Source organism: Pipistrellus kuhlii, unplaced genomic scaffold, assembly GCF_014108245.1.
Source record: "Pipistrellus kuhlii isolate mPipKuh1 unplaced genomic scaffold, mPipKuh1.p scaffold_m20_p_3, whole genome shotgun sequence".
Lineage (NCBI taxonomy): Eukaryota > Metazoa > Chordata > Mammalia > Chiroptera > Vespertilionidae > Pipistrellus > Pipistrellus kuhlii.
This window is the reverse complement of record NW_023425529.1, coordinates 83,636,222-83,662,498: the sequence shown is the minus strand read 5'-3', so window position 1 is coordinate 83,662,498 and position 26,277 is coordinate 83,636,222. Positions and strand designations below refer to the sequence as shown.

Genomic DNA, 26,277 nt, shown 5'->3' with positions numbered 1-26,277 from the left:
ACTTTGAACCAGGCCAAGTATAGTTGGCCTTTTAAACCATCTCATTTAATTCTCCAACAATCCTCATGAAAAGGGGTCTCATTTTTCAGATAAAGAAACTAAGACTAGAGATCAAGTCTCATCAAAGACAAACTTAAGTAAAAGATCCTGAAGTCAAATCTGTATCTCTAATTCCAAAGACCATACTTAGAGAGCTTCATTGAAGACACAATAGGGCATTATAGCCACTGGTTATAGTAAGTGCTTAAAAAAAACACTTTTAAAAAGTCTTGGTCCTGGCCAGATAGCTCTGTTGTCCAGATGCATCATGGTTGTGAATTCAATCCCCACCCAGTCACAGCATATATAAGAATCAACCAATGAATGCATAAATAAGTGGAACAACAAACCTTTCTCTTCCTCTCTCTCTCTCTCTCTCTCTCTCTCTCTCTCTCTCTCTCTCTCTCTCATTCAAAAGTCAAAATAAAATTTTTGAAATAAAATAAAAATATTTATCCAACTCTTATAGCCATACTACAAATGGTGATTTCCATTTCCCAGATCTATAGTAACCCTGAATATAGTTTCTGAAATGAAAAATAGTACATAAAAATGCATATGTACATTATAGGAACGACAGTCCTGAGTGTTATAGTCAGAGAAATCTTGAGAAGTCCATGATATATAAATTGTTATACACTGAACCAAAATATGTAAAATATGCAAATAGGTGCTCTCCCTTTCTGGAGCACACTCTAGCCTTCCCATTCCCTCTCTTCTTCCCCATATTGGAAAAGACAATGGTCTAGACCAGTGGTCGGCAAACTGCAGCTCTGTTGGCTAATGAGTTTGCCGAACACTGCATAAGGCATTACCTTACACAGAAGTTTTGAGTTCAGGTTAAAGACATTAGTACATTATTAAAATGTTTTTAAGTGTTTTTCCCTAAGGCAGTGGTGGGCAAACTCATTAGTCAACAGAGCTGCAGACCACGGCTCACGAGCTGCATGTGGCTCACAAGCCACAGTTTGCCAACCACTGACCTAGACCATCCTCCTTTTCTCCTAAGCTCCAAGGGCAATTTTTTTTTTTTGCATCTAACTTATTGTATTTCCTGAACCCATTTCTTCTACAGCCCCTTTCTTCTACTTCTTTGACTTTTTAAATAAACTTTTGCTTATATTTGGGAAAAAGTAATTAAATTTAATAAGTAATCCTATCTAATAAAGAGGGAATATGCCAATTGATAGTCACAACTCTCAAAAATGGTGGCGCCCACAGCAACAAGATGGCGGCACCTAGTCCCCTTAGCCCCGCCGGATGGCAGGTCCATGGCATGATCGGGCAAGCCCCCAGGTGGGCCCAGCCAATCCACGCATCTGCCTCTAGAGTCCCCCACGCCCCTCAGTCGCCCAGGGCTGGCCTGAGGCACAGGCAAGCCTTGGATGGCAGCTGCCTAGCTGCCCAGGGCAGCCTGAGGCACAGGCAAGCCTCAGATGGCAGCTGCCCAGCCAATGCCCAAGGCACAGGCAAGCCTTGGATGGCAGCTACCCAGCTGCCCAGCTGCCCAACACCACCTGAGTAGCAGCCGGAGAGATGTGATGGGGGCATTACCTTCCCCTGATTGCCGGGTCACAGACTGAGAGGGGGCAGACTAGGCTGAGGGACCCTCCTCCCGTGCATGAATTTTCATGCACCAGGCTTCTCTAGTCTGTAATATAATACCAAAAAACACACTATTGTTCCAACTATTTCATAAATAAAATCTGTCCAGGTAAAATATCTGACCTGTAGAGTGAACCTCTGAGGCAAAATCAAAACCCTACTTTGGTAAAGAATCCATCTCATAAGTAAGTAACAACCATTCAGGGTCCTATCTCATCCTGTATAACATCCTCTAGAACAGCAGTCACCAAAGGGTGGTCCAAGGACCATTGGTGGTCATGAGGTCTGAAAGGTTGTCAACTGCTGTTCTAGTGATGGAGAAAATGAGACATTTTGGGGGGTAGCAAACTGAATCTAGCTACTGCCCCTTTAATTACCTGGTCCTGCAAGATCTGTTTATGCTCCAACCGGTTTGGCTCAGTGGATAGAGCACTGGCCTGCAGACTGAAGGGTCCCAGGTTCGATTCCAGTCAAGGGCATGTACCTTGGTTGCGGGTATATCCCCAGTGGGGGGGGTGCAAGAGGCAGTTGATCGATGTTTCTCTCTCATAGATGTTTCTAACTCTCTGTCCCTCTCCCTTCATCTCTATAAAAAAATCAATAATATATATATATATATATATATATTTTTTTTTTTTTTTTTTAAAGATCTGTTTACCCAAAATACTACTCCCATTTTAGAGAAGCCATAAATCATCCCCAGATGGAGTTATTAGTGCTGGCACCAGGCCAGGCCTTGAGATATGGGTCCCACTGCCCCCATCCCAGTACATAGGGCTTTTTGCAAAGCCTGCAAAAGGTCCGTAAGTATGGTCCATATTTGGGGAACAAAGAAATTAAGGGTTATAAAGGGAAAGCTTCCTCCATATTGGGGGGGCTCGGGGTTTGGAGAGAAACAGACTCCCCTGGGTCACTGTACTGGTACATGTGAAATGTCTGGAAATAAATGGTTTTTTCCTGTGCCTCCGGTACTCCTGCATATTTTTTCGGTCACCTGGTAAATTCTGTAACACTAGAATACAAGCTTATTTTTGTGTGTCTTTTTTTATAATGTTACAGAAGGAGACTTCAAGGAAATAGTTCCCTTTCTCAATATCGCAATCAGAAATCTAGAAATAAAACTTCCATCTACAATCTTTCTCAATATTGCTCTTTTACGAAAGCACAAGGCCTTCTTTTGACTGCCAATATGACAGAAATAGAAAAAAAAAAGAAAGAAAGAAAAAGAAAAACCTAGAATATGTATCTACAGGCCTCACAGAAACTCTTCTCAGATTAAAAATGCAGTAAGAAACCCTTTCAAGTGAGAAGAAAAATAGTCTTCATTCTTTTTTCTAATACATACTTTTATTATGTATTTTAAAGAGAGAAGAGAGAGAAACATCAATGTGAGAGCAAAACATCAATCAGCTGCTCCCTGCGTGCCTCCTACCAGGGATGGAAGCCAACTACCCGGGCTGTGCCCTGACCGAGAATTGACTCAGCACTCTTTCAGTGTTCGGGATGATGCCAAACTAATTGAGCCACACTGGCCAGGGCAAAGTTTTCACTCTTAAACTAAATGATTTATAGCAATTTAAGACAGTTAAGGCTCAAGCTTACATACATAATTCTCCTAAATTCACAATTATAAGTCTTGCCTGGCTGGCATGGCTCAATGGTTGAGCTCTGACCTATGAACCAGGAGGTCACAGTTTCAATTCCTGGTCAGGACACATGCCCAGCGGGCTCCATCCACAGCAGGGGCATGCAGGAGGCAGCAGATCAATGATTCTCATCATTGATGTTTCTATCTCTCTCTCCCTCTCCCTTTCTCTCTGAAATCAATAAAAATATATTTTTTAAAAGTTTCAAACATCCGGACATATATATGACAATAGCAACTGAACAACTAAATACAATTATTCTGAAGTTTCAACTATCAAAATGTCAATCCAATACATACGTATTTAGTTTTCAACGTCTGTGGATATTAACCAGCAGTGCAAAACAAAAACAAAAAAAAAAAGCAACAAAACAGCAATCTTGTTTTCCTCATAAAAATATACCCTCAAACTGTTTGCAAGCCAGATTCAATTTAAAAAGTGACTGAGAGAAATGACATTTGGGTGAGGTCTGCAAAATACAATCAAACCTCTTGCTCCAACATCTCCCATTTCAAACAATTCAGTTCTAGGCCAACTTGTTTACAGGCAAAAATGTCTGGGTTGTGAAACCAAACTTTGGTTTTCAAACTGACAACCCTTTCAAGCTGATACCTCAGCATGACAAAAAGGGTCTCTCAGGCAACAAACAAGAAAATGCTTTTGTTGCCCTAAATCAACAATTAGCACGATTTTAAAACATAAAAGAAGCCATCAATATATCAGGATCAGCTAAACTGTGATATAATGTGTAAACAGTTATAATCTTTAGTGCTAATGTTGCTAAGGGAGTGAAAAAAATAATGATCACAGACTACTGAAGAGGTAGAAAAACTGTTGTTGATTTAGATAAATGAAAAGCAGTTAGCCAGTGACAGCCATTTCCCAGGCAGTGATATATGAGCAAACAAAGATGCGGCTTACTGGCCAAAAAGACACCTGTGGACCAAGTGTTCAAAGTGATTCATTTAAAGCTAGTAGTGGGTGGTTGGATAAATTTAAGAGAAGAAACATTTATTCATAGATTAAACAGTACATTAGACATGACCTGTATAAAAGAAAGGTTAAAACGGAATAATTTGGGGATCTGAAACAGATTAATTCAACTTACATTACTTGTAATGGGAAAAAATGATTGTTTTTTAACAAATCGCTACTTGAACAGCCTTCTGTAATGAATTAAGTTCAAGAACCAAGGTTCCACTGTACAGGAGTAGGCAAAAGTAGGTTTACAGTTGTTCATATGCAAAAATATATAATACAAGAAAAAACTCTGCGTTTCTCATACTCACAACTGTAAATGTATCTTTGCCCACCTTCTGTATGCTCTATTCTGGGTTCCCTTTCTGGATCAAATAATCAACCAATCACATTACTCTGGCCCAGAAGTCACAAACTTGAACATGTGAAGCAGTCTGATGAAAGGAAAAAAGGCTGTCCTAGCCAGTTTTGCGGTGGTTAGAGCACTGCCCTGCATAATAAAAGGGTCTCTGGTTCGGTTCCTGGTCAAGGGCATGTTCGGCTTGATCCTGGTCTGGGTTAGTGTGTGTTGGGAGGCAACCAATGGATGTATCTCACACATCGATGTTTCTTTCTCTCTTTCTCTCCCTCCCCACTTCCTCCCACCCTTCCATTCTCTCTTAAAAAAATCAATGGAAGTATATCGTCCGGTGAAGATTTTTTTTTTTTTAAAAAAAGGCTGTTAGTGTACTGAACTGAAACTATTGTACTTAAAAGTTTTACAACAATTTACATGGATAGGCATATAAAAACAAATATTAAATATTAAATATTAACAGATATTAATATTAACTAACAAAAATATTAAATATTAACAGGAATATTAAAAAAAACATTTAAAAGTTCTATTTGCCTGGCCGTATGGCTCAGTGGTTGAGTATCTACCTATTAACCAGGAGATCACAGTTCGATTCCTGGTCAGAGCACATGCCCTGATTGCGGGCTTCATCCCCAGGGTGGGACAGGCAAGAGGTAGCTGATCAATGATTCTCTCTCCTCACTGATGTTTCTATCTATCTCTCCCTCTCCTTTCTGAAATCAATAAAATTATATTTTTAAATTAAGTTAGATCCTTGCTTCACATCATATCCAAAAAAAAATCAGTCAGAATCAAGACTTAAATGTAAAAAAAAAATCTAAAACTTTTAGAAAGAAATATGAAAAAATTAACAAATAAGCCATAGAGACTAGAAGATATTTGCAATTCACTTTGCAGACATAACCAGAATATAAAACTCCTAAAATCCATTTAAAGGACAACCCAATTGGGAGGGGAGAAAGAGGGAATAGCCATTCAAGAAAAACTGAATAGTTACACAACATTTGAAAACATGCTCAATCTCATAATTAATTTTAAAAAATTAGACAATTTGATATCATTTCACAATTATCTGATTTGTAAAAAAAAAAAAAAAAAAAAAAAAAAAAAAAAATCTGACCGTGCCATGAATAAGAATTTGGAAAGAGCAAATTCTCACATTTTAATGAGAAAAAAGAAAAATAGGACAATTTTAGACAGCAATTTGGCAATTTCTCCATCCCAATAATTCCACTTCTAAGTAATTTACCTTAGAGGACTAATTTCAAATTTTGCATGCACACACGCACGCGCGTATGCGCAAACACGCGCGCACGCGCGCACACACACACACACACACACACACACTGCACAAAACATTATCCTTAGTGCCTGCAATACAACCTGATACTTTTCCATTTTATTTGAATTCCGAACCTAATTTCCCAACCTATTAATGGCTCCCAACATGCAGTTTGAAAAACTTGCCCAAGATCTTAAATATGTACATTGAATTAACTATAAACCTGCTTTTGCCCATCCCTGTATTTAAAAGAGGCCACCTACTCCAAGACAAAGGACATGTTACCTTCTTCATCTAGCTCCTGCTGCTGAGGGTTTAGACTGCACATCGCAGGACCTGTCCTTTTCCAACTAATATTTGGTTCAATAAACATTTTATTTCCAAAAAGCTTTCTGCTGTGAAAATTTCACAAAACACATATTCTTATTACCTATAGTACAACCTGATACTTTCCTATCTAGAATTTTAACAGTAGCATTGTTTTTAAAACAGGAAAAACAATAAACAACTTACACACTTATCAACATGAAAATAAATTTAAACTGGTTTTCTAATAATATGATTATACAGCAAATAAACGTGATGCTATAATCAGGTTGAACCACATGAAAACAGCTATTATATTTTTGTGGGTCAAACTATTAATAAAATATCAACTTCCTACAAAACTAAAAAAAATGTTTCATAAAATAAATAAGTTATAGCCGAAACCGGTTTGGCTCAGTGGTAGAGCGTCGGTCTGCGGACTGAAAGGTCCCGGGTTCGATTCCAGTCAAGGGCATGTACCTTGGTTGCGGGCACATCCCCAGTAGGGGGTGTGCAAGAGGCAGCTGATCGATGACTCTCTCATCGATGTTTCTAACTCTCTCTATCCCTCTCCCTTCCTCTCTGTAAAAAATCAATAAAATATATTTTTTTAAAAATAAGTTATAGAATAGGCAGAAAAGTGTCTACATAAAGTTCTAAATATGCAAAACAATATTATGACCTGTTTATAAATATATTCCTTATGAAGTAATTACATAAAAACAGGCAATAGGAATGATCAACACGAACACCATTCAGGATAACTGCTACTTCTGGGAAGTAAAATATAATCCAGGAAGATGCTTCAACTGTACGTTTTCTTTCCATTTTTTCTTTAAAAAATGGGAAGTATGGGAAACATTAAGATTTGATATAGCTGTATGGATATATGGATATTAATTATATTGACTCTGTGTTCTATATATGTTTGAAGTATTTTAAGGAATAAAACACATCTGCATCCTAAATTCAAACCAACCACCATACAAAATTAATTTTTTTTATTTAAAACGTTAATGATTAGTCTTTACCTTTTTTTAACCAGAACCTCTAGTCAATAACAAAAACAGCTTTTATATAATGCCCATTTTAAATATTTCCTTAAAATATGTCAAGAAGATTTACCCCTGGAAAACTGGTTTTGTTCCTCTTTCCAGTTTAGTGCTATGTGTTTTACTATATTTCCATTTTTCCCTTTACTACCAAGAAAATTCAAATCCAAATCCAAATTTTATTCTTAGTCATTGAACTATGCTGCCACTTGGAAACAAAATATGTTTCCTCTTCCTTTTTTTTAAATATACATTTTATTACACTTCTGGATTTTTTAAGTAACTAGAAATTCTTTCTGGAATGAAATAGAATATAAATAAATCCCAAGAAAATAAAAAGTAACCCTTCAGTTCTACAATGCTAAAAAGTTTTCACTGCCAATACTTGTTCCCTGACCAAAGGAATGGGTGTATAGATACAACTATGAATACATGTTCACTAAAGTAAAATTTAAGGACATACGTATAGTAATAAAGTGAATATGCTAATATACTCCAAAAACAAAATACAAAAGAAAAGATCTAGATGGCCAAATTTATTAAGCTAATTATTTTTGTCTCTTCAAGACCATACATACTCTTTGTATGCTTTGTTTTCTAGTGCATGGGTATTGTGGAAAATTCAGTATCCAATGGTATGTAACACTGTTAAATAAGCTATAAAGACAATTATATTTGTCTGTGGTCATCCATTAAAAAACTTACTGTCCTTTCTCTCAGGTACTTTCCCCATGCCTAAAGATATTTCAGCAGTTTCCACAATTTAGCTTCCCTTTTCATACTGTCAGAACTTACAATATATAATTAAGACAAACTATAATATCACTTAGCCAGCATATATCCCCTCTACCACAAGGTATACTCCAAAACAGAAAATTCAAAACCATGGGTTCCATGAAATAAATACCCAATTTAATCTATTCCTTAACTTTCAAACTGAATACCAAAAGTATTTATTAAATAGGGTAGATTGCATAGTAGCCAGTGTGGCTCAGTTGGTTGGAGTATCAATCAGCCCATGCACCAAAAGGGTACGGATTGGATTCCCATTTAGGGCCCATACCAGGTTGCGAGTTCAATCACAGGTCCGTGCAAATATAGGAGGCAACTGATCAATGTTTCTCTTTCACATCCATGTGCCTATCTCTCTCTCTCTCTCTCTCTCTCTCTCTCTCTCTCTCTCTCTCTCTCTTTCTCTCTCTATTTCTCTCTCTCCCCCTCCCCCCCCCTTTCACTCTCTCTTAAAAAAAATCAATGGAAAAATATCCTCTGGTGAGGATTAACAATATACATATAGATTATATATATAGTGAAATTGCTCTGGCCAGGTAGCTCAGTTGGTTAGAGCATTGACATGCCAAGACTGGTTTCAGTTCCCAGTCAGGGCACATTCAAGAATCAATGAATGAGCAGACAAGTGAAATAGTAAATCAATGTTCCTTTTTTTATCTCTCTTTCTCTCTCTCTCGCTCTCTCGCTCTCTCGCTCTCTCGCTCTCTCTCTCTCACTAAGAAAAAATATATATATCAATAAATAAAAATTTTAAAAATAAATAGGGTAGGCTAATTATTCCTAACAAATAGGTCCTACAATATCAATCAATCTTATTTACCTCATTTAGAAATAAAGAATGAGCTGGAGAATATACACCAAGATGACAACTTTGTACTGTAACTTTCCAAGTTTATATTTCACAAAGACTTTGAAAAGGTTATTTCTTAACAAAGTTAAAATACTTTACTCATTAGTAATCCCAAAAGAATATGATCCAATTTAGGTTTTAAAAAGAACATTTACTCATATAAACCTGGGTTGCTATTTGCTATGAAGAAAGCTATATACTCCTTACTCTCTAGAAATATAAAGCCTACTGGGAAGTCACCCAGATTCTTTTAACAAGGGAGAGAAAATCATGCTGCTTTCAAAGCCAGGTAGAGAATCTAAACAAGTGAGCAGCTCTCTTTAATGGAGTACTCAGAACAACTACAGAATGTAAGCGCCATTAAAGTAAGTCTAAATCATATCTCCCAGTAAGATAAATAGAATACATTGCCAATTGGATAAAGTTTTGTTGTTGTTGTTGTTGTTGTTGTTTTTTAATCATGGCATTACCCTCTCTCTTCCTATCTGTGAAAAATCAATAAAATATATTTTTAAAATAATAATAAATAAATAAATAAATAAATAATCATGGCAATGGCATAGAGATGCAAGAACCTCATCCATGCCCACATTTTTGGTAAGTTTACATTGCTATGGCCTTTCTGATGGCAGTCTGGTAATATACATAAAAATGAAAAACATATTTCATTCAAACAGTAATTAGACTCAGAAAGTTACCCTAACGAGTCATTAGCAGCAGCTTCTACCCTCTAGCCTATCCACTCTGCCTCTTTCAAAAGTTTATCTATTGTTTTTCACTCTAATAATTCTTGCCATTATTGTTTAAAAAACAGAGACAGTCATTAGCATGAGACAACTGTACATACAAGGCACATGTACAATTTACAATAAACTTAAACAATTTAAATACCCAGCAAATGTATTGACCTGGAAAGCTACCCATGAAAATTATTTTTTAAAGCACACTACTATGAGCCAAGATGGTATAAGCAGTTGAGTTGCCAAGGGCTGTTTCCCCACACCCGGAAGCAGGATTCCAAGCCACAGCCTGAGAAGGGCGGGTGTCGGTGGTGCGGTTTCCTGAGAACTGCTCACTGTGAGCCAATATGCAGCCAATAGCCCCGCAGAAACAAATATAGGCTTCCCAGTAACCTGCAGTAGTTATAGAACTAAAAAAGTGGACCCTTTCGCCTACACTGAGGAGTTTCTACAATACTACATTTAGCTCACTATAAATCCAATATGGAGATTTTTAATTGCAACCAAATACACTTTGCAAAGAACTGGCAAAGCTGGTGATGTTTATGGCACAGATTGGTCACTGTTGCCCAGAACATCTATAACTTTCCTCAAAAGCTGAAAGATCTGCTCTCCTACAATTACACTGTCTTGAATCTAATCTTTCAATAACATTTTGCAAAGCTTTGATGTCACTGAGAAGAATCTAATCAAACTGTTTGCTAGGGCTCTTCTTTGTACTTCTACATTGCCAGAGAAGCACCTAAGATTTTATATACTCATTTTTGTACTGGTGAAAATACAAGCACAAAATACAAGAAAAAAAGTAAATATAGTATCACAGAATTTCAAGTACACATATCAAGAAGCAGCAATGTAACTGCACTCCAAGATATCTTCTGGAAGCGGTAAGTGAACTCTACAGAAGAAATGATGCCAAAAATGTGACGTTATCACAACTGCATGCTTCTCTAAGGTTACCAAGATATTAATTGTTGCCTGTTACTCTTGCTCATCTTTCTTCCTAAAGAAAGATTCCAGTGCCATATGCCACAGGGAAGAAAGACTCCAAACACAAGAAGAGGGTGAAAGGTTTTTAAAGTGCTTCAGAAACAAAAGGGGGGGGGGGGGGGAAGAGGCGTTTAACTTTTCAGTTTTCCATTTGATTCATAATCTCCAAGATTTTGCAAAAAAAAAAAATGCTAAAGTGGCTATAAGCCTTACAAGACAGTTGAAGTGAAGATGATGCTCATGAACTTTACAACCAGACTGGAGACCTGGTGCACAAAATTCATGCACGGGTAGGGTCCCTAAGTGGCCAGCAATCAGGGCCAATCAGGGCCTTCCTGCTGCTGGCTGGGGCCTTCCTTCCCTGGCTGCTGACTACAGGCAGGAGCCTTCTTTCTGCGCTGCCCCCCTCATGGTCAGCGCATGTCATATCAAGTAATTGAACTCCTGGTCTCCCACTCAAACTCCCGAGGGGACACTTTACATATATTAGCCTTTTAAATAGAGAGAAGATTGGTGGGAAGTCATGAGCTTTTTCAAACTTCCATCCTCTTATGCAAAGATTTCTGCAATGGCACCAAACCAAAGGGAAACAAGATCTGTTTGCTGCACAAACATCTCATCATCTGGCAGTCCCAAAGGTCATTCAATCATTGCTCATGACTATGGCCTCCTATTTTAGTATAGACAAGAATTCTGGGGAAGTCATGGCTGTAGGAATCACTGCTATGAAAAATAACAGCTTAATGGCTTAAAAATTTCTTCAAGACCTAAAACAAACAAAGATAAGAATGTGATGATGTCTGCTAGAATTGATCCAGTTCACCCAAACACTAAATCCTCAGATGTTGCAGAAGAAATTCTGGGGTAAGGCTACAAAGACCATGAAAAAATCAAGAGCATAAGAATATGAACAACTAGCTGCTAGAGATTACATTTCAGGAACATAAGTTCTGGAAGTTGAGGAAAAGGAAGAGGAAGAGATTGCTGAGAACGATAAAGATGGCTGAGGAAGTACTAGTGTCACTGAGGAGGAAGACTGGGTAAATGGGTTTATGTGCAACATTCTTCCGATGAACAAGAAATCTCCAAGAAACTGAACAGCTTCATGGAAGAGCCAGAATGTTCAGTCAAAAAATAATCAGCATTACTTCAGAGAAAAGCAGTTGGCACTACAAGATAAACTTTTGCAGAGAAAAGGAATGAAGTAACTCTCAAGTTTTCCACTCTCCAAGGAGAATGCTAAGTATATGTGATTAATCTGCAAATTAGTGAATCAAGAAAGTTTATTTGCATCAAAAAGATGAGAAGCACAATTATTTTGAAAACCACCTAAAAAGCACACTGCTAAACAATGACTGGTTTGATTCCACTCTTTAAAAAACAACTCTGCAACACAAAAAATAAGCCTAATATAAACTACATTTTATTTAATAGCAATGCAACAATATTGGTTCATCAATTATAACAAACTAGAGGCCTAGTGCACGAAATTCATGCACTTGTGGGGTGGGGAGGAGTCCTTCAGCCTGGCCTGCGCCCTCTCACAATCCTGGAGCCCCACAATCCATCACCCCAAAGCGATAGGCCCCTCCCACCTGGCCATGACTGATGGCCCCACAGAGGGAGGCCCCGCCCACCCACCGCAGCCCACCAGATGGTGGCCTGGGCCTCCGTCTGTGGGACAATCATAGGGCAATAGCAAGGCACCAGCCCCACCCCCCAAACAATCACATCGCACCCACCTTGGCTGGCTGGCCTGGCGCCAGTATGTGTCATAGCATAGTCGTCCGGACGGTCATTCTGCTGTTCGGCTATTCGGCCAATTTACATATTATACTTTTATTATTATAGATATGTCACATTATGCAAAATACTATCAACAACAAAAAATGGGGGATGGACAATGGGAACTTTCTGTACTAGCTGCATAAATTTCTGTAAATATAAAACTGCTCTAAAAAAAATAAAGTATTGCCCTGGTCAGGTAGTTCAGTTGATTAGAGCGTTGTCCTGATATGCCAAGGTCCAATTCCCTATCAGGAATCAATCAATAAATATATAAATACTTAAATAAGGAGAGCGGTAACTGAGGGGGAGAGGGGAGGAACACCTGTAATACTTTCAACAATAAAGATTCATTTTAACAAGTAAGTAAATAAAGTAGAACAAATCAATGTTTCTGTTTCTCTCTCCCTCCTCCCTCTCTAAATAAGTAAAAGAAAAAAATTTTTAAATAACTTTAAAAGAAAAAGTACTAATTTTTTTAAAACCTGCAGATTTGCAAATCAACATATGAAAATGAGGACAAAGCTGAAGAGCTCCATATCAAATTGTTAACCGGTTTTCTACGAGTGAAATGGAAAAAGGAACACAAGGAGGAACTTTTACATAATATATGCCTCTGGACTGTCTAAACTTTCTTCACTGAGCACTTCTCTAAGGAGAGGCTCTGTAACATATTTGGGACTGAATGGATGGATTTGCATGGATTCAAATCCCAGCTCCACCATTAACTAGCTGATAAACTTGGGAACTTAATTTCTCTATGCCTCAGTTTCCTCATCTGTAAATAGGGATAATAGTATGTGTCACCACAGAACTGCTGAAGGTATTACATGACTTACTTCATATAAAGTATTGGAAAACTATCTAGTATACGGTAAGTACTCAAAAATGGTGTTCACCATCATCATCAAGTATGTTATTCAACATCAAGCATCTATTATTCCTAACTTTTTAAATTTTTAACTAGTAAGACAAATCAGGAAAACTTGGTTCATCTAGTATAGAATCTTTGATGCAGAAAATACAAATGTATTCCATTGCAAATTAAAATAAACTAAGATTTTTAAGCAAATTACAAATCAACACTTAATACGAACCCATATATATATATATATATATATATATATATATATATATATATATATATATATTCACTAACAAATTCTATAAAAATAATCACAAAAACAAACCCCTCTGAGTTGTATGATTTTGGATAATTTTTACTTTGTCCTTTACATTTTTCTGAATCACTTTAGTATTCTGCGTGGAATACATTAATAAAAAAAAAAGCAGGAGCCCAGGCCAGTATGGCTTGGAACATCATCCCATACACTAAAAGGCTGTGGGTTCTTTTCCGGGGGCACGGTACACACCTGGGTGCAGGTTCCATCCTCAATCAGGACACATAGAGAAGGCAACTGATCAATGTTTCTCTTTCACATCATGTTTCTCCTCTTTCTCTCCATCCCCCTTCCTCTCCCTAAAATTATTAAAATATGGCCATGTGTTTGGGTCCCCTTCCTAAAGCAGAAAGCTTTCTATAATAAAACACTGCTTTCACTTAAAAATAAATAAAATATTAATAAATTAAAAATAAAATAAAGCAGGAGTCAGTTTTTCTATTAAAGAATAGATAACAAATATTTTAGGCTGTACAGGACATAAGTGTCTCTGTCCCAATTACTCAATTTACCACTACATCACAAAGCAACCACAGACAATATCTAAACAAACACATACAACTATGTGCCAACAAAAAATTTACAGTAACAGGCAGCCGGCAGAACTTGTCTATAAGCTGTAAAGTTTGCTGACCCCTGAAATGAAGAATACAATTTTCATTTTGGAAAACAAAATGTGATTTATACCAAAGTGCATCAGCCATATTGATATTACTGATGGAGGGAAAATCCACTTAATTCATACAAGTCTAGGGTTAGAAAAACACTCTGGAAATCCTCCTCTCATGCCCAGAACCCCAGTAATAAGAGAAACTTTGCCTAAAATCATACACTGGTGGGTGGGCAGTTAAAATAGAGGCTAAATATGCCTTTCATATTTAAATGAAAGTTTTCAAAGTTTTCAAAGTTCATAATAATTCACCACCAAGCAGCTGCTACCACATGTATGGAAGTCCTGCATACTGATGAAATGATTTTAGTTATAGCTCATCACAGTCACCAATGACAGATTTCTGAGAAAGAATGAAAACATCTATGAACAACTAACAGCATCAGAAATAAAATTCCTATGAAATGAAAAATTAAGAAAAAAAATATATGAAATGCTAACAATAAATGTCAGAGCATGGTAAAAGGAGAGGCAGAACAGTGGCCCTTGATATGAGGACACTTCAAGCTTCATAAGTGACATATGATCTCACCCCGAAAAAATATAAAGCTCAGGCCTGAAGGAAATAAATTTTAACATTTCACTGGGAAAAGTTTTGTGATCAAATGATTTTAAATCTGACTACTTTCTTGGAGTTTCTAATGGTTTAGGAAAGACTGTTTTAGAAAAAGATATAATAGGACTAAGGTAAGGGCTGAGAAATTATGTCTAAAATAAAAATATTAAAAATCATTCTAGCCCTGGCTCAGTTGGTTGGAGCACTGTTCCATCAATACACCAAAAGGTGGTGGGTTTAACTTATGGTCTGGGCACGTACACAGGTTTCAGGTTTTCTACTGGAGGCAACCAATCGATGTTCTCTCTCTCCTCTCTCTTTTCTTTCTCTCTCCCTTTCTCTCTCTCTATGAAATTAATTTTTTTTTAATCATTCTACTGCTCTAGCCGGTTTGGTTCAGTGGTCGGAGCGTCAGCCTGCGGACTAAAGAGACCCAGGTTCGATTGCGGTTAAGGGCACTACCTCAGTTGCAGGCTGGATCCCCACTCCCCGGCCACCAGGGGAACCAGCTGATGTCTTTCTCACATCTGAGTTTCTCTCTCGCTGTCTCTCACGCTCTCTTCCACTCTATCTAAAAACCCACAGGGGGGAAAAAAAATATCCTCGGGTGAGGATTGACAAAAAAATAATAATAAAGTCATCTTACTAAAAAAAAAAAAAAAAAAAAAAAAAAAAATCATTCTATTAAAAAAAAAAAAAATGGCAGCAACCTGCAATGAAGACAAATCAACCACTAAAACCCCAGGTGGACATTTGAGTACTTTCTGCCAAAATTCACTACTGGGCTATCACGTTAAGTGTCAAGATTCCAAAAGCAAACGTTTCAATAAGGTCAGAAGCCAGGAGGAGGGTTAAGGTGCCTATCAGTTTTCCATCCGAAGTCTCTCACTGATCCCCTAACACTGACTGACACTCTGTTATCAACAGTTTTAAAGGCAGCCCGCCGAGAGAGGAACAGCCCATTGGGAAAACAGAGCCCAAGTTACTCCGCCGACCGGGTGGCCCGGAACGCCGCCCCGGAGCAGGTGAGGAACATGTTCCCACTCCTTACACCGTCCACGGAGTGCTAAGCAGGACCCATTCGACGCCGGCACCGAGGAAAGTACTAGAAGTGACCAAAGAGACGGACAGGAGAACGCCAAAGGCAAACTCTCCCTGCGGGGAGCAAGGAACGGCAACTGCAGGCGCAGGGAGGAGAGATGGGGGTTCTGGACCCTCTGCCGAGAGGGGCGAGGCGGGCGGAGGCAGAAAGGAGGGCGGACCCAGGCCCCTCACGACACACCGTCCCGGGCGGGCGGAGCAGGTGAAGAGGCCAAGTTCAGGGCTGGGACGAAGGCACGCTCCCCGGCCCACACCCGGACACTCGTCCCCGCAACCGTCACGTCCTCCCGACCCGAGCTCTGCCTCTTCGCCCGGAAAAAGGCGCTCCCGCTCCGGAGACCCTCACCCAGAGCTGGTCGCCGCCTCGCCGCACGTCCCGGCCGCCTCGGGAGCCACAGGTGAGGGAAGGGGGAAAGGGGAGGGCAGACAGGGAAGGAGCCCAACTCGGTGAAGCCGTGCCGCTGCCGCCGCCGCGATACCGAGTCTCAGACCGTCCGCCCGACCCCACGGCCGCACGTCGCCGTGAGTCGCACGCGAGGCGGTGGGACCCAATGAGACCGCATCTTGAGCGCAGCCGCAATGGCGAAAACCGGAAGCTGCTTCTCCGACCGCCTAGGACCGGAGTGCATCCTGGGATTTGTGGTTCAGCCTGGGGCTCGATGAAAGCGGTGCTGCGCGTCCGGGGAACGAGAGGAACCGCTCCGCTGGGGCTCACATAAATTCCCTTGGCTGTTTTCCCTCCCACCGATAAGGAAAGCAGTTTAGGTCAGAAGAAGTGGAGGCCTTCCTAGCTCGTGGACGCTTTTCCCAGTCTCTGTGGATACGGGTTTCACAGCTTGAGCAGAAGCCAAAATGTAGGGGTTTTGACTAGATTAGGGGTGTCGAACTCAATCAGAGAAGGGGCCAAAATCTAAAATCCAGCCCGTGTGTTTCTGCCAGTGGCCAATGTATTGTTAGACGGCGTCTGTGAAAGCTTCGGGAATAAGTCCGAAAGCATTAGCCGAATCTTTCCCAAAACAAAAGCGTTTGCCTGTTATTGCCTTCTAAGGTATTATGATTTATGTCCTACTACTTCTAAAAATCAACGTGAGCCACTCACTCTTAAATACAATTCAGAACGATTTTTTAAATGTTTTTCATGTATAGTAGATCAGGACCTGTTTCAACATTAAATACTGTGCCTGTTTACCCAAGATGAGTCATTTTTTTTTCTACATGTGAGCTTTTAATTGAGCTCTAACTTAGAAAACAAGAGCAGGTTTGGTTACATAGTTATTCTGTGAAAAAGGGAAGTACGGTATAGGAGCTGGCATAGAGAAATGTTTTCTTCACATTCAGTTCTAAGAGGAATTTATCATACTCTGAAGAGGTCATTATCTTAATTGTCAAAACTCTTGTTATTGACTAAATGAAATCCATAGCTTTCAAGAACATCTATGCCCATGGCTTGTGCTTCCATTGGACCACAGCAAGAGAAAACAAAGGATGCCCGAAGAAACTTCACAGAAAAGCTTCCTATCAGTTTAAGACCTTGAGTCTGACATATGCGGAAAAAATAAAAATGGAGAACTCTTCAACCTGGAAATGTAAATTCTAAAAAGTTATTAAACTTACTAAAATCACAAAAAAACATGAGCAATGTGGTATTAACAGATATTTGAGAGCTAAAGGCCACCCAGATGAGTTTGGAAGATAAAATTAGTATAAATAAAATTATAGAACTAAATTTAAAGGAACTAATTCCCTTCAAGTAGTAGTTTATGTTGAAAATATTACTTATGTTTTTTAATTTTCATAATTTGTAAAGACATAACAATAACATCATCTATTTTCCTAGGTAAAAACAAAGTTTTGAGATTGAAATCAAGGAAGACATATACCTCCACAATAATCAGAAACAGAATACGGTGTCTTTGAATAGAAAATCTGACCCAGTATGCAAACTCACATAGGGCAAAAAAGAAAACAAGAACCTGAGGCTTAATAAGAGGTCTATTAAAGATGACAGAACTATATGAAAAAGACAATTAAGAAAGAGGTCATTTGGGGATTTCGAATCTTTTCTGCATAGTTCTCTCAGTCTTGCTTTGACAAAATAATGCACTTTACTCAAAGAGCTTCCTCTGGAACACTCCTTTGTGTGCTACAACATGTGAGAATGAGCCTTAATATTTCCCATCAAGATTTTACCTATCATTCTCTGTCACCTGGACCCCAACCCCTTTTCAGCTAATGAGAATTTTGCCACCATCCCTAACCTGAGGGACAATCCCACGTCTATGGCTTCCTTCACCATATCCCATACCTAGATGCCACCATTACATGTTCCAAAGCAGATTTTTTTTTCAGGCTTCTCTCAGCTACTAATCTTTATAGGCTTTCTTCTGGCTAAAACCAAAGGGAATTCAGTAAAATTTTATTCCTCCAGTGTCATTTGAGGATCCATTTTTATGATGTCACACTTCTCCACAGGAGTGGAGCACCTTGGTGCTACATCTTCTGCAGCACCAAGGGAAAAGTTTCTTTCACCCTGCTCCCCATACAAGCCACCAGTGACCCAACAGTGCTCTGTGGCACAGCTAGACTGATGTAGTCACCTGCACAATTACCAGATGTTGACAAGGCGACCGCATCACTGGGTGAGTAACATTCATAATCCAGTTGCAGATATCCCAGAAGGAGACTTCAGCAGCAGTATGATATGTTGCTGAAATGATGATATTCGGCTGGGTCTAGGGGCAGACTTATCCTCCATTGTGATATGCAAGCCATTAGCCAATGAGAATTGGGAGATGTATCTAAAACAGCAATTGTCAACAGGTATGCCACAAGTATTATTAAAACCTGCAATACCTGACTACTTAGTCAGGGGCAAGTTATTTGGAGCAAAAAGGATAGGTAATTACATCATTGTTATTTTGTAAATCAATCAAAATTATACCTATTTTTTGTTAGATTGGCAAAAAATGGGGGGGGGGGGCGGCTGCAAAATTTTAGTAATTAATTTATATGTGCCAGGAGACGAAAAAGGTTGAAAATTGCTGATCTAAAGCAACAAGCAAATGGAATTGAAGCTTTCAAATTCTTAAAGGTAAAAAAAAAAAAAAAAAAAAAAAAAAAATCCTAGACCTGCCAAAACTGGTTTGGCTCAATGGATAGAGCGTCGGCTTGGGGACTGAAAGGTCCCGGGTTCGATTCCGGTCAAGGGCATGTACCTTGGTTGCGGGCATATCCCAGTAGGGGGTGTGCAAGAGGCAGCTGATCGATGACTCTCTCTCATCGATGTTTCTAACTCTCTATCTCTCCCTTCCTCTCTGTACAAAATCAATAAAATATATTTTAAAAAATTTTTAAAAAAATCCTAGACCCCATTGTGAATTTAACTTGAGATCGTAACTAGTTTTAGTTGCTTCTCCCTTAATGAAAAAAAAAAAAGATTTCATTTATTATTTTTAACAAAATTACTATTTTAAGAAGAAAAAAACCCAAATTATTTGGCTAGTGAAAACCAAAATTACTAATCTTCTTTGTGCTGTGTCTACAACTTTTCCAAAAAAAATTACAAAGGGAAATTAACAGCTTCATAATTACAAAATACTTAAAACTAGCCTAAAGGACAAAATGAAAATGGACCAGAAAAGAGCAAGAACTGTCAAATCAGTCTCTGTGATTGTCTTCTATGTATGTTGTAGTAGAGGAAAACTTCCTTCCACCCTCTTAGAGTCTGAAGCTAGCCTAAGAATTAAGCTGACATAAGACAGATTAATAGGAGAAAAACTTGTAAGTTTATTTAACATTTTTATCTACACGCAGGGGTCTTTAAAAGGAAAATGAAGACCCGAAGAAGCAGTTAGTCTCAACAGCTTATAAGCCTTTTCACAAAATGAATGGAAAATTGTGGGGATGTGACAAAGCAAAAGGACTTGGATTAAGGACAGTAAACTATAGGACAATGACTAGGAAGTATACAGGAGGAACTAATGAGAGCTTGAGGGTACTTTATTCTTTTATTTATAATTTTTAATTTTTATTGACTTTATTTATTTTTTAAACTCTTTATTGTTGAGAGTATTACAGATGTGTCCCTTTTTCTCCCATTGCCCCCCTCCACCCAGTTCCCACTCTGCCTCAGGCCTTCCCCCATGGTCTGTGTCCATAGGAAATGCATATCTATTGATATAAAAGCCTAAGCGACCTGCCAACAGGCTGACCTTTTGACTGGCTGACCAGTAACTATGATGCGCATTGACCACCAGGGGGCAGGCGCTCAATGCAAGAGCTGACGAGCTGCAGTGACTTGGCAGCTGTGGTTCTTGGGTGACCCACTCAGAATCAGAGAGGAGGGAGCCTAATTCTAGGGTGAGTCACCTGAGAACCTCCCTCTTGCAATCTGGGACCCCTCAGGGGATGTTGTAGAGCCAGTTTTGGCCTGATCTCCACAGGCCAAGCCAAGGGACCCCACTCAAATCTGTGCACTAGGCCTCTAATCTATACATATAAAAGTCTAAGCGACCATCCAACCATTCAACTGGTAGTTATGACACACACTGACTACCAGGGGGCAAATGCTCAACACACAGGCATGGAAATATGGAACAGACTGATAAATCTCAGAGGGAAGAAGAGAGTAGGGAGGGCAGGAAGAGATTAACCAAAGACCTTACATGCATACTAAAGGCCCAGTGCACAGATTTGTGCACTGGTGGGGTACCTTGGCCTGGCCTGAGGGGATCAGGCCAAAACCAGTGGTCCAACATCCCCCTAGGGGTCCCAGATTGCAATAGTGTGCAGGCCAGGGGTCTCTAGTATGCATATAAAATCTTTGGTTAATCTCTTCCTGTCCCTCTCCCCACAACCCTCTGAGTTTCCTCAATATGTTCCATGCTTCCATGCCTCTGACTCCATTTTATTCACCAGTTTATTTTGTTCATTAGATTTCTTCTTCATTTTTTATTTTTAAATTCAATTGTTGATAGATATGTATTTGTTACCAATTTATTGTTCATATTTTTTTATTTCTTCTTCTCCTTCTCCTTCATCTTCTTCTTTTTTTTGCATTTCAATCCCTTTATTGAAAAGTATATCAATGCATTTCAATAATTTTATTGAAATGTATATCCTTAGTACTAAAACATAATAGTAGTTGGTTAGGTTACCTCTGCAAACTCAGAATTACATGGATGTAATTAAAATATTGAAATCTATCAGCCTTTTGGGAAAACTGAAAAATTATCTACAAAGCATACTCTTTACAAAAGTATGAGATATACTGTGATTCTTTGGTTTATTTTCCAGTGCATATTTATCCATAACATGATGTCAACATTGGGCACAATCATCTTGGATGGACTCAGGCTACACATTGCACCGACTGGTTTCTAACACTTTTAACACTGTAGATTTCTTATATTCACTGACTTACTAGCAAGTGCTGAACACTATCTCAGCGACCTCATAATTATAAAGTTGAGTATTTACTTAAGACCTTCTGTTGGCATAGTAGGGAAAAATTAGTGAAAGTATATTCCCTTCATTTTAAACAGAATTGTAAATTGAAGCAATGGCAGTTTTATAAAAACTGTCCTTAGTAAAAACTTCTGGAGTGTTCAATCAAGTTTTCAGAGTGATATTAATTTGAGTCACTAGTACAATAAAACGAATTTTCTCAATGTGACTATATTGAAGCAGATTTTGCATAAAAACTTTTTTCCCTGGACACAAACATTACCTGTCTTATAGTAAAAATGTTAAAAGATAATACTCCAATATTAACAGGTTTGTAGTTTTGCTTTATATAAAATGTGAATGTAATTCCCATGTAGCAATCAAGTCCACATCTCTGGATAATCTATTAATTGCATTGTGGGTGTTAAGAAACCATATTTACTGTCTAAAATAGTGACCCTTATAATGTCTTAAAAGTTCATTTGTGAAATATTGGCTTTGATGTAAACCCCATAATTTAAAATTTAAGTTAAGTAGGTTACCATTTTTAATAACTCCTAAATATACTGACCCAATATAAAAAGTTGGATCAATGTTAGAAATGAAGATTCACAGATTACCTTCCCAGACTTTTCTTTAACATTTCACATTATGGACTTGGCTTTGTTTGTATGCCTCAGCTGAATTCAAATTTAAGCATGATTCCACTGTGGCATAATGTTAATTAGGCAGTTTTCCCAAATCTGAGAACATCAATACTAATCCAGTTATGATGTTTTGAGAATTTACAGCTTAAATCCACTATAACAGTATGGAATCCATCCTTCAGAATTGTGGTGAAAGGCTTCAGAGAAGTTTTTGTTGCTGGAATAACCCAATTAAGGAACCATTTCAGGAATTGTTGGAAGGTGGGTTATTCTGTAGTAACTATGCTTCAATTGCCATGCAGTTTGCCCAGAAACAATCCATTTCAACTTCTGAACATTTGGTTTGGAGCACTTGTTTGATGAATATTCAGTTAAACACTTGGATACGAGTTCTTGCCAGAAGGTCAAATCTCTGCCATTTATCTTGGAATGTCTCTGAAGACATTCTACGACTTCTGTTAACTCTACACACTTCTGTGCTTGGATCTCCAGTGCAATGATAGGCAATGCCAACACAGAAGGCCTTGTTTTAGAAAATAGGATCCTGCAGTGGCATGCCTTAAGTTGAGCTTCTAATCTTTCAAAATTAAGGCTAATCCTTCTTTCAAATGGTAAATTCTCTTGAATGAGTGAATTATAGAGTAGCAGAAATTGAAAAGCAGTAGAAGCTTTCACTTTCCAGCACACTTTCTCCAAGACAATCTTCTCCATCCTCATCAGGTCTGAAACTGTGAACCTGTACTGGCTTATTCGTATCAAGTCACTTGCCAATGGGACATTCCTTTCCTCTTCTATTGATTTTACTGCCAGGTAGAAGCAGCTTAGTCCAACACACCCAAGGTGCTTGGATTGTACCTTCATTTTGGACAGGAATGTGTCCAGTAAATTCACAGCTAGAGAAAATGTCTCTGTGTCAAAGCCGAAGAACTGAGTTAGACTAAGGAGATCCTTCACTTCAAAGTCCCTTAGTCTTGCAGTCAGTCATCCTGAGGCCTTTTCATAAGTGGATTCAATGAGTCTCAGGCCACAGACCTTTGGCTGGCATTTCGGCTCCTGTTCCAACAGGCGTTCAGCTGGTTTAGCAGTTTCTGAGTGTCAGTTGTTGTGAGGACCTCTATCATCTTGATCGGGAATGAGGCTCCTTCGCTATAATCTCTCCTCCCCCGGGCCTGCCCGCACCTCCGCCCACAATGTCAGATCTGACAAGTCCTAGAGGCAAGGGGACTCGCGGGCAAGAGGGGACCAGCTGGGGGAGGAGGAGCTGTCCTGGGGTGGAGGTCTCCGCAGCGCTGGCGAGAGGACACTGCCCTTTTCAGGGTCAGCTCGGACCCGAAGGGCCATCTTCCTCTTCTTAAAGAATACCTTTCAACATTTCATGTAACACTGGTTTGGTGGTGAACTCCTTTAACTTTTTCTTATTTGTGAAGCTTTTTATCTGAACCTCAATTATAAGTGAGAGCTTTGCTGGGTAGAGTAATCTTGATTGTAGGTCCTTACTATTCATCACTTTGAATATTTTCTGTCACTCCCTTCTGGCCTGCAAAGTTTCTGTTAAGAAATCAGCTGGCAGTCATATAGGTGTTCCTTTGCAGATAACTAACTGCTTTCCTCTTGCTGCTTTTAAGATTCTTTTTGTCTTTAGCCCTTGGAATTTTAATTATGATGTTTGTTTGTGTGGTCCTCTTTAAATTCCTCTTGTTTGGGACTCCCTGTGCTTCCTGAACTTGTAAGTATATTTCTTTCACCAGGTAGGGGAAGTTTTCTTTATTATTTCTTCAAGTAGGTTTTCAATATTTTGCTCTCTGTCTTCTTCTGTAACTACCATAATATGAATGTTGGTATGCTTGAAGTTGTCCCAGAGGCTCCTTACACTATCTTCAACTTTTTGAATTCATTTTTCTTTTTGCTCTTGCTTCCTCATATTCCAAATCATTTATTTGATTCTCAGACTCCTCTACTCTACTGTTGAATCCCTGTAAATTATCCTTTATTTCAATTAGTATATGCTTAATTTCTGACAGATCCTTTTTTATTTCTCTGATATTCTCACTAAGATCCTTAAAAGTCTCATGAAGACCCTTGAGTAACCTTATAACCATGGTTTTGAACTCTGTATCCAATAGTTTGCTTGCTTCCACGTCTTTCATTTGTGACATGATTCTTTGTCTCCTCATTTTGACTGCTGCCCTGTGTTTGTTTCTATGTATTAAGTAGAGCTATTAGGTCTCCTATAATTGGTAGAGCGGCCTTGTGTAGTAGGTGTTGTAGGGCCTAGTGGTTTAGCCTCCCCAGTCACCTGAGTTTGGCACTTTAGATGTGCCCTTGTGTGGGTTGTGAGTACAGTCTTGAAGTTGAGCCTTGATTGCTGTTATCATTGGGAGTAGTTGATCTCCAGGCCAATTGGCTAGGGGGACCAGTTGGACTACAGTGAGAGAGTTTCTGTGCAGGAAACACCCCTATGGAACAGGACTTGCTTCAGTGAGGCTTTAGTACTCACTGAGTCTTCTCTTTGAGTGTGTTGCTTGTGGATGTGTAGAGTTATAACCTGGTGTGGTCTGAAGCTGTCCACCAGGTGCACCGGCTCTAGAGCCTCCAGGGAGGTTCAAAGTCAGCCACTATCTGGGGCCATCTGGCAGGAGCTACAGAGGGATCTTTAGGTGATTGCTCTCTGCTATTTGTATTGGGCTTGGAGGTGCCTAGGTGAGGCCCAGTTGTGAAGCAAGACAGACTGGTACTAGTGCTGGTTCTTGGGTCTTTTATTGATAGGTTTGGGGCATGTTGTCACCAGCTGCCACTTGTTTGGGAGATTTTAGGAAAGTCTGAAGCCTGAGCCAAGACACGCCATTCATATGGAAAAGCTGCTGCAAACAGTTTGGGTAGGGCTGCAAATTGGATGGGGTGGGAGCTCAGAGAATCACCAGGGAGGAGCAGCAAACAGTGTACTCCAGGCTGATGGAGACTTGGATATGGCTGTCAGTTAGCCCTGCCATTGGGGCAGTCCCAGAACAGGAAAAATGACCCCTGAGAGCACCCCCTTCTGGAATACAGCCACCCCGAGTTCCTGCCCTGTTGCCAGACAATCCAGTTCCTCCCAAAACGTGTCTGGGTCCCCCATTGTCACCTGGTGCAGAGAGTCCAAGTAAGTTTGTGCATGCCAGACCTTTAAATGGGATACATGGGTCTCCAGCAGCCTCTGGGTCCCTCAGCCACAATCCCTACTGGTTTTTATAGCCCATAGTTGTGGGGACTTCTCTTTCCAGCTCTGGAATCCTGGGCTGGGGGTTTGGGGTGGAATGGGCATCCCTTGCTCCTCACAAATAGCCTCTGCAGAGACAATCTCCCTCCCAATTAAAAAATGGCACACATGGGTGTCAGACCAGCCCATTATGCTCCTCTGCCCCTCCTACCAGTCTCGATGTGCTTTCTTCTATACTTCTCTAGTTGTAGGACTGCCATTAAGCCAGCTTCCAGGTGGTTCTGAATAATAGTTTTTTGTATTTTAGTTGTAATTTTGGTGTGGTTGTGGGAGTCGGCCAGTACAGGTGGTTACCTATGCTGCCATTTTTGTTCTCTCTTCTATTTTTATTGATTTTTAGAGAGATAGAGGAAGGAAGAGAAAGGGAAACATCAATTTGTTGTTCCACTTATTTATGCATTCATTGGTTGATTCTTGTATGTGCCCTGACCATGGATTGACTCACTATCTGGCATATCTGGGCAATGCTCTAACTAACTGAGCTACCTGGCTAGAGGCAGGGCCATGACTATTTTTAATAAGTTTCTTTGTACAGGTTCATTTGGCATCAACTTCAGCCTCTTGTGATAATGTTAATAGAAAAACTTCCAAACCTGTAGAGAATTTTTATAAATTTGTTTCAGTCAAGCAGAATATACAAGAGGATCTTGAGAGCAAGATGTCAAGGGACTGAGCAAAGTGCTTCAGATAATGAAATTTTTAGTTTCTTATATGCATTTGGAATTAAGAAAGGAACATAAATAAGATTATGTGAAGGCAGGGGGGAAAAGCTAGATGGGGTACTGTAACAATAATTACAGTATTGTTAATTAGAGATCGTGTGCTCTATTGAAGGTAGTCATCCTTCGAGGGGTCTGAAAAAAGATTACTTAGCATTTCAAAGGTGTGTTAATCTAGATGCACAATTATAGTGGAAAGGGCTTACATAAGGCAAAAATAAACTTTTTAATAAAGAAGTTATATGCCTAGGGTGTGACTACCTACCATGGCCTTCCCAG

General features: G+C 39.3%; 1 protein-coding gene and 2 pseudogenes across 3 annotated transcripts in view; 1 reads left to right on the top strand and 2 right to left on the bottom strand.

Annotated features, from left to right (window-relative positions):
• The window catches only part of ADIPOR2 (adiponectin receptor 2), a 52,047-nt gene extending 35,604 nt beyond the window's left edge, over positions 1-16,443 (bottom strand). The window contains exon 1 of one of the 2 annotated variants that reach the window (XM_045588396.1): positions 16,277-16,443. The gene's annotated coding sequence lies outside the window, so the exon portion shown is untranslated. The remainder of the gene's footprint in view (positions 1-16,276) is intronic. The other variant, XM_036454756.2, reaches the window with a different exon arrangement.
• Positions 10,117-11,222, top strand: LOC118729561 (annotated as a pseudogene).
• A 4,575-nt stretch (positions 16,444-21,018) lies between the features above and the next one.
• On the bottom strand, positions 21,019-23,340 carry LOC118728341 (annotated as a pseudogene). The gene has a single exon (XR_004990870.1). The product of XR_004990870.1 is annotated as a cyclin-G1-like (transcript).
• Positions 23,341-26,277: the final 2,937 nt, after the last annotated feature.